This window comes from Drosophila arizonae, chromosome 3 (genome assembly GCF_054131065.1).
Source record: "Drosophila arizonae isolate 15081-1271.41 chromosome 3, UAZ_ARI_1.0, whole genome shotgun sequence".
In the NCBI taxonomy this organism is placed as follows: domain Eukaryota; kingdom Metazoa; phylum Arthropoda; class Insecta; order Diptera; family Drosophilidae; genus Drosophila; species Drosophila arizonae.
This window is the reverse complement of record NC_142923.1, coordinates 33032046-33042986: the sequence shown is the minus strand read 5'-3', so window position 1 is coordinate 33042986 and position 10941 is coordinate 33032046. Positions and strand designations below refer to the sequence as shown.

Genomic DNA, 10941 nt, shown 5'->3' with positions numbered 1-10941 from the left:
TTTGTAATTTTTAAAACATTTAGTTTTAATGTTTCTTAAGTTTGAATGAGTTTTGGTGAACCAAGGTGGCTTATTTGAAACTGGCGAAATACGGCGGAGAGGGACACAAATATCCAGAATAGAGTTCAAGGTAGAATACAAAAACGATGCTGCTAAATTAATATCAACCGACTCATATAAAATAGACCAGTCTGTTGAAATAATTAATTCGTTAAGCAAAACGAAATTGCATTTACGATAACAGCGACTAAGTTTGGAAGGAATTGGAGTAGTAGAGGGACAGATAATAAAACCTCTAAAGTGGAGTGATATATATCCTCAGGTAAGAAGAAAGGAGTTGATCTCGCGACATTACTGAGCGAATCATGATTAACAAACACAAGTAGTATGTATGTAAATATATGCAGCGGGAGTTTTGTATGTACGTATATTGCAGTGAAATCGCATGTACAATCGGACTATTATGAGTGCGTGGTTGAATTGCGACAAGACACAAAGAATATTGTGTATTATGTCTTAGCAAAACGAAAAGAATAGGAAATATATGTATGTGCATATGTATGTGAATATGCAACGGACTTGAAGGCTTAAAGGTTAATGCATACATACATATATGTATGTATGTATCGTTATGGACTGCACGTATCTGAATACACTTGCTCGCAGAACTCTGCGTACACTGGCAAACAAACCCCTATTTCTAAGTTTACATGTATATTGTATTTAATATAGAAGACTTACGGCAATACTTCTTTTTGTATAACAATTTTCATTTTTAATTTATTAACATAATTATGTTTTCACTTTATTATTAAAACTAATCCTAATATTAAAAAAAATTATAAACAAAACCCATTACCAAAAAATGACACCTCAAAAGTCTGTGTACATTTTAAGTTTGCTGCGAACAGCGCTGGAATTTGTTAGTTTTTAGTATCTTGTAGGATACCCTTTTTTTTTTAACACCTCAGCCAGACGGCGAGGCATTGACTCAACCAGCTTTTTAGTGTCCTCTGCAGTTATTTTGCCCCATTCTTCCATCATGACCTCCTTCAGCATGTTCTTAGACCTTATGGTGTGCTGCCGAATCCTACGCTCGAGTAAGTCCCATAGATGCTCAATGTTGGAGTGGTGGCGTCGCCGATAAGTAAAAAGACCGGGTGGTAATTTCCTCGTCTTTATTTGTAGGATGGTAGCTGTTCAGCTCGTATCATGGTGTTAAATATATCTATGTATGCCAGGATAGGCAAGTGACAAGTAGTCGCGAGACGAAGTACTCAGCGGGCGCTAAGTACCGCGAACCAGTAGGAGAACTGGGTGATGTTATTAACGGAATGCTGTTAACAACATAACATTGTGTGGTGCGGGAGGAGCAATTCTTGTTAATGGGATCTGGCATTAACATACTCCCCCCCCCCCCCCCCCCTTGCAAGGATTGCAAATTAAGACGTCGTGTCCAAGCTGGAGACCTCTTGCTGTGCGGATCAAGGTTGTCAGCGGAGCTGTGACCGCCTGTTTAGGCGTCGAGGCCGAGAGACGTGCTGATTCCTGGAGATGCAGGAGCGTGTGGTGATTCTGGCCACACGTTTTGCAACGTCCCTTGCTTCGGCAGGATTGCCCGGAGTGCTCGTGAGCCAAGCAGTTCGTACAGTACTTATGTGTAAGTACCGCACGCATCCGCTTCTCCCCTGAAAGGTCCAGGAAACGCTGGCAATCCCGGAGATCGTGGGCTCCTGGGCACACGCGGCACTGGAAGGAATTGGTACCGCGTGGCTTGCTGCTTTCTGATGACGGCGTCTTTATCTGGAAGATCGAATGAGTTGGAGGTAGAATTACTTGCTCGTTAGGACACAACATGGAGGTTAGTTTGACAGCACAAGGAGGACGAGGATCGGGTTGAAATGATGGGCCTGAATGAAGAATATCATTCAGTGCTGGACGAAGAGCCTTGAAACCGACCCTCACTTTCGGAGTGGTGCTGTTTGGAGCTCGGAATGGAAGAGCTTCGTCAGATGATACGGTTGGCGGAGACTCAAGTTTCGCCTCTTCCGAAACGGAAACCTGAGTTGTGAAGGAGGAGACCGTTCCTGGTATCATCTGTGAAAATGGGCCTGTCAGTACCCAACCGAAAACAGTCTCCAGACCTATAAGAGGCCCACAAATATTAGGGTGATAACCTTCCTGAATGATAGTCGGAAGGATATCCGCGCCTATCAGGACATCAATTTCCGCACTCTTGTAGAACTCGGGGTCAGCTAGCTGAATTTTCGGAAGTTTGTTTAACAAGAGTTGCGGAACTGGGGACGAAGGGATGTTACCAGCCAGATTTGGAACGACGAGAGCAGAAGCCTTGATTCGCATTCTCGGCTTCAACGGAGAGCCAATATCAAAGTTGCATACCTTGTGTGCCTCAGCTGTCACTGCTTGATTCAGGCCGGAGACCTGAGTATGCACGGACTTGAATGGCAACTTGATTTTTCGGAACAGTCGCTCAGAAATTAAAGTCGCTTCGGACCCTGAGTCGACTAAAGCACGGGCGGGATAAGTTGCGCCGAAATGGCATATATTAATCACCGTCGTGCCGAGGAGGACACCTCGTGTGTTGGTAGCCAGATACGTTTGGACGTTGGACATAACTGGAGTACGAGTCGGAGCTATAGCTGTTGCGGAGGCAGCAGCGGTCCGAAGATTATTGTCCCTATGGAGTAGGGTGTTATGTCGACCATTGCACGTGAAACAGTTGTGAGTACTGGTACACTCTCGTAACTGGTGACCTTTAGCGAAACAGTTTAGACAAAGCTTCTTCGATTTTATGTAAGTTTCTCGTTCATGAATGGATAGTTGGAGAAACTGATGGCAGAATCGGATTGGATGATTCTCTCTTGAACACAGATCGCACTTTGTGCCGATTGTGTCCACTTGCGTTCTGAACGAGTTCAGTCGTTCGGGAAGGGCAGGGTTCGCAGATCTCGGAATTGAGTTCAGAACTTTTGGAACAAAACGGTCACCTTCCATAGCTTCAAGAGCACGAGCGCGCTCGCTAAGGAAGTGACTGACGTCCTGCCAGGCTGTGATTTCTGTTTTTCGTTTCAATGAATGCTCCCAGAGAGATCGAGTTTGTTCCGGCAAATTTGAAGTACACAGGAACACAAGAATGCAATCCCAACTTTCAGTGGATATCTGAGCATGCTCGATTGCCGTGACACATCTGTGCATAGTGCTATGCAACTCTCTGAGAGCCGAGCCTGACTCCTTGGTGATCTTGGAAAGGTTGAGAAGAGTTTTAAGCTGGCTGTTGACTAACAGCCGCTTATTCTCAAACCGATCACACAAAGAGACCCAAGCCGATGCAAAGCCGTCGTTTGTGAGAGGATACTCTGCGACTAGTGCGTTTGCATCGCCTGCTGTTTTTGAATTAAGGTGGAATAGCTTTTCCACCGGAGTTAAACACGGATTGTTTATGTAGATCGCAGTAAAAAGATCGCGGAATGTTGACCAGCGCAAGTAGTCGCCGTGGAACACTTCCATGTCAACGGGTGGAAGGCGACAGCCTTCAGACGTGGCGAAAGGAGCGGACATAGGAGCGGGCGGTGTACTCGATACGGAAAGTGCGTCGATCTGTACACCCAGATGGGTCGTACACCGCTCGTAGACAGTGTAGCAGTTGTCGAATTTGGCCTCCGTGGCTTCAACTTCGCCACTGCTCGCCCCTTGGCTCAATGCTCTGGCACAGACCTTATATTGCTGCTCAGCATCATCCCACAATGCCTTGACCCGATCTCGACGGATCTCGAAGGCCCGGAGCTGAGCCGCCTGGGTGGCATTAGAGTCTCCGGACCGTCAATGCGCGACTCAAACTTGATGAGCCTATCCGCAGCCGAGATGAAGTCAGACAACGACATTTTAGACGGACTGGCGGGCTTTATACTGGATCGGGTGACGACCGGACTACGCTTGAAAGTGCTGCTTGTCTGCGGTTTTCCGGACGGAATGGGTGATGCAGAGGCACTGCGCTTGATCAGACGCGAAGCTGGTACACTAAGTTGCGCTCGACCCGAACGATCAGACATGGATGCTAACTAGAAGCACTGACCAGAGAACACATAGACTAGACATGTAGTACAAAGTTTTTCAACACCGAAAAATCTGACTCCTAGGGCCTATCAATTTCGTATTTGCTCGGCTCTTCACTTTTTAGGTTCGGGCTACGAAAATATGCGAAGGTACAATCATTCCGCTTCATGCGCTCGACCGAGATGGTCAAATGTTGAATAAAAGATGCCTCTATGCTCAATTTTTGTTCTTGCTCTCTCGCTCTCTCTGCTCTCTGCTCTCTCAATATGTATATGTATGTATGCATGTGAGCACAAGCAGCAGCTCACGAAAATTGAAATTTCTTCGCGTTAGACTGCCGTTTCTTCCCTTACGTGAAGTGTATTCCGAACTCTTCAAGCCGTTTGCCATGCGTTTTCGTTATTATTTGTGGGAAGGGTATGAAAGCGTTGGTGCGCATAATGAAAATGTTTTCGCGATTAGCATGCATACACACTCTCGCTTGCTACATGTACTATGAGCATTTGTATGCCTGTGTGCGAAGCTCTTGCCGCCTGTAGCAATTTTACAGCCCAGCATTTGCATTTGGTCGATCTTGTGAAGTCCTCACATACATATGTATGTATGTATGTATATACATTTGACTGTGTGTACGCATGGGATGTGCTGTTCACAATTATGGGATATCACTTGTAGAAGCATTTGTATGCCTATGTGCCTTTACATGTGCGTGTGTGTATATTTTTGTTTGTATGCTTGGGAGATGAACATTGGCGTGTGCCTACCTCAACTTTTAATGGTGTGAACGATTTTGGGTTTTAATTGAAGATGCGCGCTTATATTTAAATAGCGGACTAACTAAAGTGACAGGTGCACTTCCCATTACTTTTGATACGTTTTTTTACTTGCGTGCACCTGTATATGTATGTACATATATGAAGAGGCGCGCTTGTATTTAAGTACCTTTTATTTTCTATTAACAATTCATAAAAACAATTGTTTTAAATAGAAATCTGGGTAATATTATATCACTAATTTAATAAATATAAAAATAGAAAACATTAAATTCAATATAAAGAAATCAATAAAAACAAGGATAATTTAATAAAATTAACAAGATAATTCAATAAATTTATAATTCAATAAATTTTCGATCCCCTGCACCCGTTCATATATGTACATACATATACAGGTGCATGCAAGTAAAAAAACGTATCAAAAGTAATGGGAAGTGCACCTGTCACTTTAGTTAGTCCGCTATTTAAATATAAGCGCGCATCTTCAATTAAAACCCAAAATCGTTCACACCATTAAAAGTTGAGGTAGGCACGCGCCAATGTTCATGTCCCATGCGTACACACAGTCAAATTTATATACATACATACATACATATGTATGTGAGCACTTCACAAGATCGACAAATGCAAATGCTGGGCTTCAAAATTGCTACAGGCAGCCAGAGCTTTGCACACAGGCATACAAATGCTCATAGTACATGTAGCAAGCGAGAGTGTGTATGCATGCTAATCGCGAAAACATTTTCATTATGCGCACCAACGCTTTCATACCCTTCCCACAAATAATAACGAAAACGCATGGCAAACGGCTTGAAGAGTTCGGAATACACTTCACGTAAGGGAAGAAACGGCAGTCTAACGCGAAGAAATTTCAATTTTCGTGAGCTGCTGCTTGTGCTCACATGCATACATACATATACATATTGAGAGAGCAGAGAGCAGAGAGAGCGAGAGAGCAAGAACAAAAATTGAGCATAGAGGAATCTTTTATTCAACATTTGACCATCTCGGTCGAGCGCATGAAGCGGAATGATTGTACCTTCGCATATTTTCGTAGCCCGAACCTAAAAAGTGAAGAGCCGAGCAAATACGAAATTGATAGACCCTAGGAGTCAGATTTTTCGGTGTTAAAAAACTTTGTACTACATGTCTAGTCTATGTGTTCTCTGGTCAGTGCTAGAAGTTAGCTGCTGGAAATGTCTGATATGGAGACAGAAATTCACTCAAAGAGCAAAGTAATTCAGTTGACAAGAGCAAGAAAGTTGTCAACTGAATGTAGAGCAAATTGGAAAAGAATTATTGCCTTGTTAAGCAAGTAAAGCGAAAACAAAGAAGAAGAAGAGGCAAAAAAGTTTAATTTATTTAATTAGGATAAATTAAATAACCAAATTTTTAATTTGAAATTCGACTTTGTAATTAATTATTGTAATTAGGATAAATTTAATAATTAAAAGGGTGGCTTTATATTTTGCTTTACAATGGCCCTTTGAAATACGATAAATACTGATCGTGACACAGCTATCGTCAGAAATTGTGGCGGCCGGTGATAGTTATTGAAAATGTTATCGATACTAGTGACGATCTCAGCTGCTTAGACACAAAACAAAACAACCAATTTAACAATTTAAGTTTATTATTTTGTAAATGTGTCGTGTATATGTATTAGACGTCTGCATGAATGGCAAAAAAAAGCACATTCAACTGTACAAAGTCATCATTGAATTGAGTGAAAACTTGTACAAAACGAAATGAGAATGAGTGAGCGACTGAAGTCGTGTTTCTCTCGGCAGCACAAAAATATAGCCGAAAAGAAACGAAGTGAGTGAGTGAGCAGCAGAAGCTATTAAATGTTGTATATTGAATACATTCGAATATTGTCAGCTGTTTTCTGCTGTGTGTATCTGTTAAAAGAAAGAGGAAAAAATAAAGAAGTATGTGAGCAATGTATTTTTTGTTGTGGAATTTTTAACTTATATATTTATTACAAATAATTAATTAATAATATTAGAATTTAAAAACATAATTTTATTAATGCTATCAGGGTTGGAAGCTATTGACCAAATAAATATTAAATCTGCAAATATCAACACAGGAAACATATATAGACGGTCACAACTACACATTTTGTTAGTAAAACTAAAACACAAGCTTTAAACAAAACAAAACACAAAAACAACACGTTGGTATTTGCCGAAAAATACATACATTTTTTCCTGCAGGTTCCGCTTCCATTTCGCACGTCTGCTCACAATTTCTCAAAGCACAAAATGAATACACAAAATATTCTTCGAACTACTTGAGTAGTTCGAGTGTTTTCGAAGTTTTCATTTCACTTTGCTCTTCTTTCGTTATACTCAGTCATTCGGCATGAGACACAACATGTTCGTCTTGCGAAACAGTAGTATACACATTCGTCTCATTCTGTCCTTTTCACTCAATCATATTCCACTCAATTCGAATGTACTCAATGTGGCTTTGTTATGAATGTAATCATGCAGACGTCTAATATGTATGTGGAAGTTGCAATTGTGAATTTACATATATGTTAATTGTGTTGCTGGGCTATTTGTACGCCATATGTTGTCATATGTGCATACATGGATGTGTATGTATGTATGAGCGTATGTTCGTACAAACAGAAGAAAGCGGACACACAATTAGCAAATAGATAAATAAAACAAGTAGAAATAATTATGCTTGGAGGATTAATTATTAAATTGCAAAATAAAACTATTAAAAATAACAAAGGATATTGTGTTTTATTCAATAGTTAAGCGAGGAGCATGTACATATATAAGTATGTATATATGTCACTCTGCAGCCGGCGACTAGTTATAAATATGAGTATGTGCGGATGTGTGAAAAGGCAGAATATGTAAATAAATTTATTAAACGATCAACAAAGGATATTGTTCTTTTCGTGTTAATAAATATTAATCGGATTTAAACACAGCTTAATACATATCTATATATATAAGAATATATACATATAGGCATGTAGTCGAAATATTGCTAGATTAGTACATATATATGTATATACAAGGGAAGGCGGATGAGAGGTGCCAGTGTATTTATGCATATATATATGTATGTACTACTCTAGACAAGAATGGGGTACTTATCTCGACGGCCGATGGAATGCTGTTGTGAAGGTGGATGAAGATCCGGCTCGAAGGACCAAATGTTGGAGTGGTGGCGTCGCCGATAAGTAAAAAGACCGGGTGGTAATTTCCTCGTCTTTATTTGTAGGATGATAGCTGTTCAGCTCGTATCATGGTGTTAAATATATCTATGTATGCCAGGATAGGCAAGTGACAAGTAGTCGTGAGACGAAGTACTCAGCGGGCACTAAGTACCGCGAACCAGTAGGAGAACTGGGTGATGTTATTAACGGAATGCTGTTAACAACATAACATTGTGTGGTGCGGGAGGAGCAATTCTTGTTAATGGGATCTGGCATTAACACTCAATAGGATTGAGGTCTGGGGACTGGGGAGGCGTTCGGAGTTGGCTTTTTACATTGTAAAGTAGCCAGAGCTTTACATTGTGGGCTGTATGCTTCGGATCATTGTCCTGTTGGAAGCAAAATTCGCCCTCCAGGTGCAATTTTTGGGCACTCTGATGCAGATTCTCACTAAGAACTTTTATATAATCCTTATGGTCCATTGTTGATTCTATAAAAGAGAGATTTCCCACGCCACTTGCCGCCATACATCCCCACACCATTACACCACCTCCACCATGCCTTACTGTAGGCAATAAATTTTCCTTATCCATGGCTGTTCCGCTTTTTCTCCATACTATTTTCTTTCCTTTTATGCCAAATAGGCAAAACTTGTTCTCATCTGAGAAAATTACCCTTTTCCAGAAGCTAGAAGGCTTGGAAATGTGCTCATTGGCGAAGTCCATACGCTTTTTCCTGTTCACCTCTGATACCTGTGGCTTCCTACGTGCAACGCGGCCATGATAGCCCGCTTTTTTCCAAGTGCGTCGAACGGTTTCCTCAGAAACAGTTATGGAGAAACGGACTGCAACTTCCAGACGTCCTTGGTGACCAGATATCATTGGATTTTGAGGTACCATTTAGACAATACGTTTTTCTCTCGTTTCGTGAGCAAGGGTGGGCGGCCTGAACGAGGCTTTGTCAATATAGAGCCCGATGAGACATAATTGTCGTAGACTCTTTGGCACGAAGAATGAGTTCTGCCTACCAATAGACCAATTTCTCGGTAGGATTTGCCTTCTAATCTATATTTTAATATAAGCTTACGAACTTCTACCGATATTTCTTTTCCTTTTTGCTCAATGATGAAACGCGTGCCAAATTTCTTTTCAAAGTGATAGCAAATTACGCAAGTCAGCGAAGGGGAATTAAAGAAACATTTAAAAACTAAGGGTGATCGTGAATTCCAGCGCTGTACGTAGCAAACTTAAAATGTACGCAGACTTTTGAGGTGCCATTTTTTGGTAATGTGTTTTGTTTATTGTTATCCCATTGAAAATGGGAAATCAGGGTATAATGGTTTTGTGAAAAAGTATGTAACGGGCAGAAGGAGGCGTGGCAGACCCCACAAAGTATATATATTCTTGATCAGCGTGACGAGCTGAGTCGATATAGCCCTGTCCGTCTGTCCGTCCGTCCGTATGAGTGCGTCGATCTCAGAAGTTACAAGAGCTAGAGAGCTGAAATTTGGCATGCATACTCGTCAGTACCATACGCAGTACGAGTTTGCTTTATTTTTTCGATAAATCGTCCGATAACTTTTTTATCGAGAATAATCGAAAAATTGATTTTGTTTTTTTGGCCTAATTTGAACATTTTTATACCCTGAACCCATTTTCAATGGGAAATCAGGGTATAATGGTTTTGTTAAAAGTATGTAACAGGCAGAAGGAGGCGTGGCAGACCCAACAAAATATATATATTCTTGATCAGGGCGACGAGCTGAGTCGATTTGGCCCTGTCCGTCTGTCTGTCCGTCCGTCCGTCCGTCCGTCCGTCCGTCCGTCCGTATGTATGAACGCGCCGATTTCAGAAGATATAAGAGCTAGAGACCTCAAATTTTTTTTAAAATGTCCATAATTACAGCGCGCATATCAAGTTTATCATTAAAATTCGATAACTCATCCCGATCTTTTTTTTATCGATAAAAAACCCTATCGAAAACCAGTTATAAAATTATATCTTCTACACCTTTATTGCTTGAGTCTCCAAATTTTTAATGTATGCTTACATGCAATTTATACAATTTCGGTTTTTGTTAAAATTTACCTCCCACCCTTAAATTCACCCCCTCACCCTCACTTTTGTAAAAAGCGTATTTCAAATACTAGAGACTTGTGCTTTGGCAATTACATGCATATCCATGTTATAATCATAATCTGAAAGTTTCATGAAGATCGTACGTCCATAAAAAACAATTAAGTTCTCATAGTAAGCGCACACTGCAGCCCATGCGTGTTTATGCGTGGGTGCTTGTGTGTGTATGTGTTTGTGTATGTGTGTGTATGTGTGTGTGTATGCGTTTGTGTATGTATGCGTGTGTGTGTGTGTATGTGTGTCTGTATCCGTGTGTGAGTATGTATGCCTGTGTGTGCGTACGTGCCTGTGTGTGTGTGTGCGTGTTTCTTGTGTAAGCTGAAAGACGCGAAAAAATATTGAAATATCTATTGCTCCAAGGGTTCAGGGGATCTCGTAGTCGAGCAGTCTCGACTAGAGCTTTCTTACTTGTTAGACCTGGAGTCTTCAAATTTGCGTTGTATATAAAGTTAATCGGTACAAAGATTTTGTAATTTACAGATTTTGGATACCACGCCCCCCTCACCCCCAATTTGTAAAAGACGCATTTCAAGTACTAGAGACTTGGGCTTTGGAATGTACACACATATTTATCATATGATTACGCTCTAAAAGTTTCATTAAGATCGTATGTCTACAAAAGAAGTTATTCAACAAATAAATTCTCATAATATTGCCCACATTGCAGCGCAGCCCAAGCGCAGTCGCTGCTTACTGCGCAGTTAGCAGAGCGCAGGCATATGCGTGCGTGTGGATGCATCTGTATGTATGTGTGCATAAAAGAGGTGCAGA

General features: G+C 41.1%; 1 long non-coding RNA gene across 2 annotated transcripts; it reads right to left on the bottom strand.

The window, feature by feature from the left end:
- Nucleotides 1–1164: 1164 nt before the first annotated feature.
- On the bottom strand, nucleotides 1165–8894 carry LOC149270123 (uncharacterized). Of its 2 annotated transcripts, none has more exons than XR_016269028.1 (2): nucleotides 7056–8894; nucleotides 1165–1803 (listed from the first exon to the last, which is right to left on the bottom strand). It is a non-coding gene; the product is annotated as an uncharacterized LOC149270123 (long non-coding RNA). The 2 variants fall into 2 exon arrangements; XR_016269027.1 differs by lacking the exon at nucleotides 1165–1803 and adding an exon at nucleotides 6466–6751.
- Nucleotides 8895–10941: the final 2047 nt, after the last annotated feature.